Source organism: Oryzias latipes, chromosome 22 (assembly GCF_053564925.1).
Source record: "Oryzias latipes strain Hd-rR chromosome 22, Olatipes_Hd-rR_3.1".
Taxonomy (NCBI): Eukaryota; Metazoa; Chordata; class Actinopteri; order Beloniformes; family Adrianichthyidae; genus Oryzias; species Oryzias latipes.
The window spans coordinates 1,633,031-1,643,471 of record NC_136258.1 but is presented as its reverse complement, the minus strand read 5'-3'; positions in this window follow the sequence as shown (position 1 = coordinate 1,643,471).

Genomic DNA, 10,441 nt, shown 5'->3' with positions numbered 1-10,441 from the left:
AGGCAAAGAGACCACCTCCCCAAGCCAAGCCGAACCACCACCCAACCTCCCCCACCACACCCCCCCATACCCACTCCCAGAACACCACGCAGCGCCCCAGCCCGCCCCACATTATTTTTTCACCTGTAAGCGTATCCCGTTAGGGGTCAACACAGGGAGGCAGCTTTCACTGATTCGCACTGGTAATTTGGCAGTGTTTTTACCCCGGATGCCCTTCTTGACACAACCCTCTATTTGTGTCCTGCCAATTGTAGCTTCTAGGTCACTGCTTCATGCTTTTTTCCAGCAGAATTTTTTGTCTTCTCTTGTTTTACATTGATTTAAATAAATAAACAATCAGAAATGCAGGTTTGAGATTGATTTTCTTTCTATATGTCCTCCATCACCAAAATGCTAAATAACATGTTATAAACCAATAAAATGCAATTAGCACACCATATTTAGGATATTCTCCATTTGATTAAAGCGACAAAGATAGAAATAAAATTGTCATGGTACCTTCGGGAGTCCTCTCCTCCCCCCTCCCTTCTCTGCTTCCTCCTAGATTGGACCCAGCCGTCGGCATTCATCTCATCACCTGCACCTGTATATAAGATGGCTCCAGACCAGTATTCATCGCCAGTTCGTTTGCCCTCATTGGTGCTCTCGTCAAGTGAATTTATGCTCTCGTTCATTTCAAGCTCTCGTTTTATCCAAGCTCTCGATCTGCCTACAGAGTTCTCTCATTCATCCATGCCGACTTGGGTCCAGTCACAAGATCATCATCCTCAAGCTCATCGTCAAGCTCCACGAAACTACCACGCTCTGACTTCATCCAGCCATCTGGACCACTCCTCCTACACCAAGCTCCGCTTACCTCTAAGAAGCCGCTCCAATTTGGCTCTGAAGAAATCTACCTCTGCTCTTGTCTTCTCCAGCTCCGGTGACATCTTTGCAGCCCGACTCCTAACCATCAGAGACTTTCAAAATTAAATCCTTTCTCGCCACTTCCAGTGTGTGTCGTTCTGGGTTTCAGCGTTTGGGTCTGCTCACGTTCTAGCCGAGCATGACAAAAATGTTCAAAGTAAAATAACTATTCTCTCAATTGTCTACATCTCTGAAAGTATAATTAGTAATAACAAACAACAAAAAAACACAATTTCAAGTTTTTGTAATTTGTCATTAGGAGAAAGCATGGAAAAGCTCTGGAAAAAGACTTGTTTTTACAATTCATTCAAACAACCCATGAATCTTCTTGAATAACAAGCTTGAGAGAATTAAAGCATGCTTGGTTGTGTTGTTAAAAATGACAGATGCAGGGGCACAATATATCACTGGATGCAAACAGCTCATCGAAATTTTACAGACTGTAAAGTTGCCTTCTACGGAGAAGAGATTCCATTTTTCAAACAGTTTGTCAGAGGCTGGTGCAGAATGAAAGATGCAGAGACCAAAAGCTTCAGTTTGTGTGCTTACAGACAGAGAGTTGCACTGATACTGAGTGCTGCAACATCATACAGACTTAAACCCATTTTATATTCCTTTCACCTATCTCTCTTCCACATGAATGAATATATTTGAGTCTCTGAGGAAAGCAAGAGTAAAGGCCTAAATGTGTCTGGGGGAATCTGAAAACTGTAAATTTCTGAATAATGATGTGCAGGAGTTCAAGTTACCACAGTATTTTTGATTTTATAGAATTATCAGTGGATCTCGTAAAGTCCTCTTTGAGCTGATAGCTGTCAGCCGTCTATGTAAGTATATGATTATTTGCATATAGAGTGGATAACTTAGATACCATCACAAGTGGTCACCTCAGTTGTATGTGAAGATGAATTTAGATGCCAGGTGTAGACAAGTCTTCAAAGTGGTCTTCGTCTGATTGGTTAACGCAAAAAATCCTACAGGCACAGACTCCCTTAAAAAGAAAGCAAAATAAAAAGTCAGTTCTCTTCCTAAAAAATGTTGGATTAGCTTGCATGTTGCATCAAAATCATTCCCAAATCACAGGAAATGGCACACAAACTAATTCAAGCTAATTCTATTTTCCTTACTTAATCAGTCTTTAACACTGTCAGCCCTTTAGCCTCAAAACATTTTCAAGGCACAGTCAGCTATAGTTAATTCTTGCCTAATACTTTTGTTTCCCAGTCAGTAAAACCCCCTTTAATTATAATTACTCTCAATTAAGCAATGTTGTTGATCATTCTAAAAAACAATCTGCTCCTGTTGTATTGAATGTTACTATGGCAAAGACATTCAGCTATTTGGACAGTGGTTTTGGAATTCATTTGACTTGAACAGACCTTAGTTAGGATCTATGTTTAAACCTTCCACCTGCTAATTTATTAAATAAGTGTATGGCTTTGAATCAGAGTCAAAATGCGATATATTAACCCCATAGCACAAAATGTATCATTACATGACTTTTATAGCCTTCCACATCATTAATGCAACTATTTTTTTAAGCACCTTCTCTTGCTTATCCAGAGCAGGATCATGGGAGTAGCAGTCTCAGTAGAGATGCCCAGACCTCCCTTGCACTGCAACTTCCTCCAGTTATGCCATGGAAACGACAAGGTGCTCCCAAGTTGCCAAGAAACATAGGTTGTATTTAGGCTAGACACATTTGGTTACAGTAAAGGTTAAAGTGAATTAGAGCTCGTTTCTCATGAGACTCCAGAACAAATGTTCAGTCTGAATACAAACAAGCAGACCCTGGTCCAGGACCAGGACCAGCTCTCTGACCAATCTGTTGAGGTGTTCTTGATTCTTTTCCAATCGGACTGAGCTCCGTTTCACCATGAGTTTTCCCAGTCTGGATAGGCCCCATGCTCAGAGTGGAACATCTGAACTAAAACGGCCACTGGTTGAACTGGAAAGGCTCCTAACCAGAGCACAGGGAGTAATGTGTGTTGCCCAAAGGCACTTCAACACATGTGCAGGCAGAATGGGAACAAAACTAGTGACCTTCTGATCAAAGGTCAACCACTCTATATTCGTGCCATGGCATCCCCAAAATATTGGTAAAGTCATGCTAAGTGTGGAGCTACCAACTGAGGCTAAGAGACAAAAAAGTGTATGCATATAGTAAAACTGACACCTGAGTCTGTAAGGAGTTTATGTGATGTCATGAGAATATGCAGATGTAAATTTACTTTCAGGACAACCTCGATTAGTCTGAAGATGCAAAAAGAGAAATCTGATCTGCAGCTGAGACTTGCACTTCTCTCACAGGGGTAAAAAAGGGTCTGGCAGAACACTTTCCTCTCCAGGGGCCTCATTTATAAAACTTTGCGTAGGATTTGCGTCAGAAGTGGCGTACGGATGAAACGTAGGACGTGCGTACGCACAGAAATATTCAGATTTATAAAACCGTGCGCACGCACATCCTACGCATCTTTCCCTTAATAAATCACAACCAATTCTAAATGCAGCGCAGCTTTTGCGGCTTCATGACACGCCCATAGTTGCCCATAAATAGTCCGTGAAACGCCCACAAATGAATATTCATTGATTGGGAAACCATGGCAAACACAGAGAGGAAATTAAAAAAACGTAACTTCACTCAAAATGTGAAGTAGAAGTTATCGTTGGCGAGGTGGAAAAGAGGAGAAAAATGTTGTTTGCAGGGCACAGTGTGGGCATTACTAATGCCAAAAAGGCACTTGAGTGTCAAACGGTGGCAGACGCCGTAAATGCTGTAGCCTCACAACCTCGAACCGTGGCCGAAATAAAAAAGAAATGAAAGAAATGGTCGGACATCAAAGTCGAGGCGAAAAAACGTCTAGCGCTCCATCGCCAGAGTGTGTCTGCCTCGGTTGGGGGAAAGGGCACAGCGAAGCTGACCCCTCTTGATGAGAGACAATTATTAGGGAATCCCTTTTAAGTGGAGTGGTGGCGGAGGGGGACACCGACGCGCCTGATGCACCGGGTGACACAGGTAAGAGAAATAATTAAAATGAATGCAGTCAGGTCACATGTATGCAGGCCACACAATTACAGTTTATTAATATAGAACAATTTTATTTTAGTTGCTGGGTGTACCAGCGGGGCCAGTGGTTACGATGTTGCAGCTGAGCAGCCGTCTGGCCCCAGCGTCTCCACGGCACGCGGCTCTCAACCCTCCAGCAGTGGACGTGTCCTCACCGATGCAGTCCTTGAAATGCAGAGGGAAGTCATTAGTTCAATCAGAGAGGTGGCCAAGGAGTTGGGCGAAATCAAGACCGCCCCGACTGAAATAAACTGCACGATGAGGGAATTCTTGAATAAATAATATTTTCCACACCTCTTTTTCTTTACAAGCGACGCATCACTTCCAAACGCTGGCGCGCAGCAGCATTTGGCTCAAATGCGTGGGGATGGGGGTTCAGGGTCGGGGCCAACACAGCAATCGGCGCCAGGGGGTAGAGGCACGTTTTTAAGCTGTGCCACATTGTGTAGCACAGCACATGCCGGCACGATTTGGCACACACTGTCACTTTCACGTGTTTCTTCCATCTGCCGACAGTGTCGCCATTTCTCATTTCACCCGTTTTTGTGCGTCCGCCTGGGTCAGAGCTTGCGTGAAGGACCGCACATTTTCCTGTCAAGTTTGCTTTCTATAAATATCAATTATTTTGTAGAGAGTGGCGTACTCCTTCTTTTGTGCGTACGCAACGTTTATAAATGAGGCCCCAGAAGAAGAGGAAGGCACAAGTTGAAAACCACAGGGGAGATTCCTTCTGTGACAGAGGAGGGTCTTGATCATTTCCCAACATGAGAAAGAGAATACAGAAGCAAGCACTGCACAGTGGTCAGGCCACATTTGCAATGTTTACTTTGTTTAATAGAAATAGTCTTTGTCTAATCCAGGAAAGATCTTTTTTTTCTCCAAGAACTTAATTAAAACAAACTAAAAAGGTTGTACAGTAACTGTAAAGCTGCGTAAACACATGGCATTTGACGCATGTTGAAAAATGTGGTGAACACAGGTTCTTCAACACGTGTTTAACCAATGTTGTTCACACTAGACAAGGAGGGAGGGGCTTCTTCTATTTTTTTGCTTTTTCTACTGTTTTTTAATTACCATAATCTCCGGGTTATAAAGCGCACCCGATTACAAGCCGCACCCACTCATTTTCACGTATTAAGCTTGCTTATTACATACATAAGCCGCGTCAGTGTACAAGCCGCATGCATTAAGCGATGCCGTCAGCCCGACTAAGCAAGTCCTGACTCCCAGATTGGGTGCAAATGTGGGAGGAGACAGCCTTGCATCAGCTCATGAACTTGAATACACCCACATATGCCAAAACAGCATGCATGTCACTTCTGTTCACAAGTTCCTCAGTTATGTTATTTTATTTTTATTTTTTTACTTATTGACAATTGAGGTATCATGCATAAAATTACAAACAGTAACCATATAATCAACAATACATCCCTCAGTTATGATGGGGAAATTTACATCCGCGATACCCCATTTCCCATGAGTCTTAGGGGCTAAAGGCGGGGCCAACGCCCGGTGTCGCCACACTGTTGTACGTGTTTAAGAATGAGCAAGAAACAGCAGTGGATGGAGGGGAGAACGGGAAAAGCTCTCCTTCCGCTTGTGTCACGGCAGCGTTATGGTAGTAACAGGGCTGGTTAAAAAAACACACCAGTAAAATAAATCACCGGCGACTGAAAAGCGCGCCTCAGCGCGATACCGACCACAGCCGGCTCGTGAGCTGGAGACATGTTCTCCTGCTGCTCATCACATAGAGCTGCGGGACAGATGGCAGTCTGAAGGCTCCCACACGTAACAACACATCCGCCCCTCATACACAAAACGTACAGTATTAAGTCCGATTGCTTTGCACAGACACGTGCGTCAGAAGTTTCCTTCCACAACAAACACTGTTGCTCCGCGGACGCCTATGCGCTCCGCGCTCGCCCCGCGCTTGCCCCGCGCGCTCCTTGTCTTCCTATCATCTCTTTTTTTTTTTTTTTTTTTTTTTTTTTTTTTTTTTTTTTTTTTTTTTTTTTTTAACTTGTCCTGTCCAACAGCTAGGCAAACAGATGAGAGCTGAGGGCCTCTTGTGTTGGACATATTTTATTTTAACAAGAAGGGTTATTCATCTTCAGACAAACCAAAGGTATGTCTGAATAAACCCCTTTTGTAATTGAGGCCAAACTTTATTAATTTCAATCATGTTTGAAAATCTTTGGTGTTGGACCGGACGGAAAAGGAAAGAGGGGAAGAAGAGAGAGGGACGTTAGAGAGAGGGGGGGGTAGGAGGGTGATAATAGGAGGGGAAGGGGGGTAAGACCATGAAGCAGCATAGAGCAGGCAGGTTTACTGGTTGTTTATCGTTACGGTACGGTTCAAATGTAGTACAAAAAGGGCGGGGCCTGTTCACACACACTCAAATATTATCAACACACCTGCTAGCCGCAAAAATGTCCACATGTCAACATGCACACAAAACAGATAGTGTTCACGAACGCATACCTATGCCTTTAAACCAACTAGTGTGAAATCTTTCATTCATTCAATCATGCAAACTATTAGTGCAAAGGTGAGCTAACACCTGTGCTCAGGTGAGTGTTTATGTTCTTCTAAAATGGATGGTGGAATGTGAAAAGAAGGAGGAGGAGCGCCCAGCCACCCCCACACCCATACCCCCGCCGCAGCAGCAGCGGCAGCCGGAGCCCCCCCAACGCCACACGGGAACAGGCAGGGAACAACCGCCCCCCGGGCGACCAAGACCGCCACCCAGGCCAGGGCCAGCAGGACCGCCGCGAGGCCCCCAGAGCCAGAGAGCAGGGAGGCGCAGAGGGAAAGAGAGCGCCGCCCCAGCCCAGCCAGGAAAGCAGCCCCCCGCCGCGCCGGAAGAGCCCAACGCAGGGCCCCACCGGAGAGGGACGCCCACAGCCCCAGACGAGCACCCCACCACCACCCAGGAGTTCCGGGCATCCCCCCGCCCCGACCCCAGGTACGAGCCAGGACCCCCCAAGGGAGACCCGCTCCGCACTCCAGGCAGCCACCCACCCGGCCCACGGTTGGTCCAGGTAGGAGCAAGGCAGGGGCCCGCCGCCCCCGCCCAGGAGGGGGGAACCCCGGGGAAAAAAGGGCGGCCCACAAGGGATGTTATAAATATGGCCCGACCAGGCTCGGCCATGTTGGAAGTTTGGCGGGGCCCAGCGTCCAGGGGCAAGGACCAGGACCCACCCCCCAGGGACACGAACACCCCCGGCTCAGGTGTAATATGAACCCCCCCACCGTGCGGAGAGAGCACCGCCGGGCCCAGGGAGCCGGCACCCAAGGGACACGGCCGCCATCGCCAAGGGGCCCGCACCCCCCACCAGGGAAGGGGTAGGGGACAGATGGACCCAGGTCCCACCTTCCTTGTAAAATGTGTGTGCGTGTATGGGTGTTTGAGAGGGTGTTTGTGTGCATGTGTGTGTGTTTATGTTTGAATGTATATATTGAAGGGGGAGGGGTGTGTGTACTAAGGGGGGTGCAGTTAAAATTGGCGAGTAGGGCACTAAGGGGACATCTCCTGATTACTCACAGTGATGTCCCCTCACCCTCCACACCAAGGGGCCCTAAATGTCTAAGGTGCGGTTAAAATTGGCGGGTAGGGTGCCAGGAGGACATCTGCTGCTTGCTTGCAGTGATGTCCAAGCACCCCCCCTACCAAGGACCCTACATGTCTAAGGTGCAAATAAAACCGAAAGAGGGGGGGCCCACTCCATACGGCAACCATAGGAGGGGGGCCACTCCCAAGTAGCCCCCCCCCCAAGGCGCATCGCAGGCTAGACCCCCCACCCCCTCACCCTAATATGAGGTTATATAAGGAAGGGGGTAAGTTGGGGACAGCTGGTAGACTGTCCCCCGGTGGTCAAACAGCCGTCCCCCAGCCCACCCCCAGCAAAGGGGCCAGGGCCACCCAGCCCAGGGGCCCACCCCCGGAGGCGCCGACACCCCAGGCCCGGCACCACCCACCCCACACAGAGAGAGAGGAGCCAGAAAGCGTCGCCCCCCCCCGGAGCAAGCCCAGGCCCCCACCCCCAGACGCCGGCCCTAGAAGAGCTCTGGTCAGGCCTCGACGGGACCGAGGAGGCCAACCGGCCGAGGCAACCACTGATTGCCTCAGCGGAGACCCCGACCCGCTAGCCCCCCCCGACCCGTACTAATAATGGGCCCCCCCTCCCCCCCAGAACGCCCCCCCACAGGACAGGGCCGACAAGCCCCCCACCCCACCCCACCCCAGACCCCGCAGCCGAAGCGGGTGACACCCAGAGCGACCGGGGGCCCCGAGAGGGTTGTCCCGTCCCGTCCCAGAGCCAGGGAAGGGCCGATCCCAGCCCCAGGTGCAGATGGGCAGCCCATCCGGCGCCGCTGGGCCCCCCCCACCCGAGCAGGGCCCCCCGCCAACCCCCCCCAGCACAGGCAAAGGGACCACCCCCCCAAGCCAAGCCAGACCACCACCCCACCCCCCCACCACGCACCCCCACACCCAAGCCCAGAGGACCACGCAGCGCCCCAGCCCGCCCCACCCAGGCACCGGACCCGACCCCCCGACCAACGGAGCCCCCCACCGCCCCCGCCAGGCACCGGAAGCCCCGACCCCCACCCCAAACCACGGCAGAAGGGCAAGGAGCAGCGACGACCAAGCCCTCCACCCCCTAAGTCATGGAGTCAACCACAGGAGACCAGAGAGACTGAATTCTTTCAAAGTTACTTGAGCTTTGGGCTGACATTTTTTCCAAGCTGATATGATCAAACAGCAGATTTCTGTGTTGACTTATGTTTATATTTTTCTTGTTTTTCCAATTTATTAAAATAGTTTTTTTGGCAATACAAAGAGTTATGAAAATGATAGATGCTAATCCTTCTTCTATATCGATGGCACTCATGTCACCAAGCACACAAAGTGACGGTGAGGCAGTGATTGAAACCTTAAGCCAGACTGATAAATCGGCACATACCTGCTGCCAGAGAGCCTGGACAGGAGTGCAGAACCACAGTGCGTGCATGTAGCTGTCGGGTAGATTATTATCACAGTGCTCGCAAATGTCTGAAATACTGAGACCCATCTTGAACATCCTCTGTCCAGTGTAGTAAATTCTGTGAAGAGTTTTGAGATGGATTAGCTGCAGATTTGGACTTTTTGTCAGTTTAAAGGTGTTTAGACAAAGTTCTGACCAGAAGCTTTCATCTGTGCTGATGCTCAAATCTGCATCCCATTTTTTTGTTGGAAGGGCAATATTGTTATCTAAATTACATAAAAGTTTGTAAATTTTGGAGAGAGTTCTATTCATTGAAAAATTAATCAGAGTGGTAACTACATCTGGTAGCTTTAAATCGTCGTCTTTAATTTTATACTTTTTAGTAATACTTGATTTAAGTTGCTGATATTCCAAGAAGTTATTTATTCCATGTTTGTCTTGAAGTTCCTGGGGGGTTATGAATCTTCTATCAATAATTACGTGCTCTAGTTGTTTTATGCCCCCTGCTTGCCAAGCTGGGAAGTGAATCATTTTTTTGTTAATAAGGATGTCCGGGTTGTTCCAGATGGGTGTCATTTTGCACGGTTGAATTGATGATTTTGATATTTTGAGAAATTCCCACCAGGCTGTTAAGGTGGCATTTATATTAATGCTTTTGAAACAATCCTGTTTTTTAACTGTTTGGCTAATAAATGGTAGCTGTGACAGGTTGATCTTTCCACATAACACCTGTTCCAAGTCTAACCATGAGTTGGTTTCTGGATTATTTTTTAACCATTTTAAGATATATTGTAATCTATTTGCAAGAAAGTATTTGTGGAAATTAGGTAGTTCTAATCCTCCACAGCTTTTTGCAGATTTTAAAGTTTTTAGACTAATTCTTGCAGGTTTGTTGTTCCATAAAAAGCTTGATATGGATGAGTCTAATGTTTTGAACCATTTTAATGGCGGTTGTGTGGGAATCATTGAGAAGAGATAATTAACTTTGGGTAAGATTTTCATTTTAACCGTGGCTACCTTGCCCATAAGTGACAAAGGCAGGTTGGTCCAGCGTGTTAGATCGTCCTGTATGCTTTTCAGTAATGGGGTGTGGTTTAGCTGCACCAGTTCTGATAGTTTGGGGGAAAAGTAGATACCCAGATATTTGATATTTCCTGTTTTAACTGGAATTGTGAGTCTTTGTTCCATATTCCTGTTGAGTGGTAATAAAACAGACTTATTCCAATTAATGGAATAGTCTGATATGGAGGAGAATTCATTTATGATCATTGCTGTTTTATTTACAGAATGTAAATTCCTTAAAAACAGTAATATGTCATCCGCATAAAGACTAATTTTATGATGGCTGTGTTTGGTTTTTATTCCTATAATGCTCTCATTCTGTCTTATTGCTGCAGCTAAAGGCTCAATGAATATAGCAAAAAGAGAAGGAGAGAGTGGGCAGCCCTGTCTGGTTCCTCTTCCAAGAAAAAAACTGTTTGAA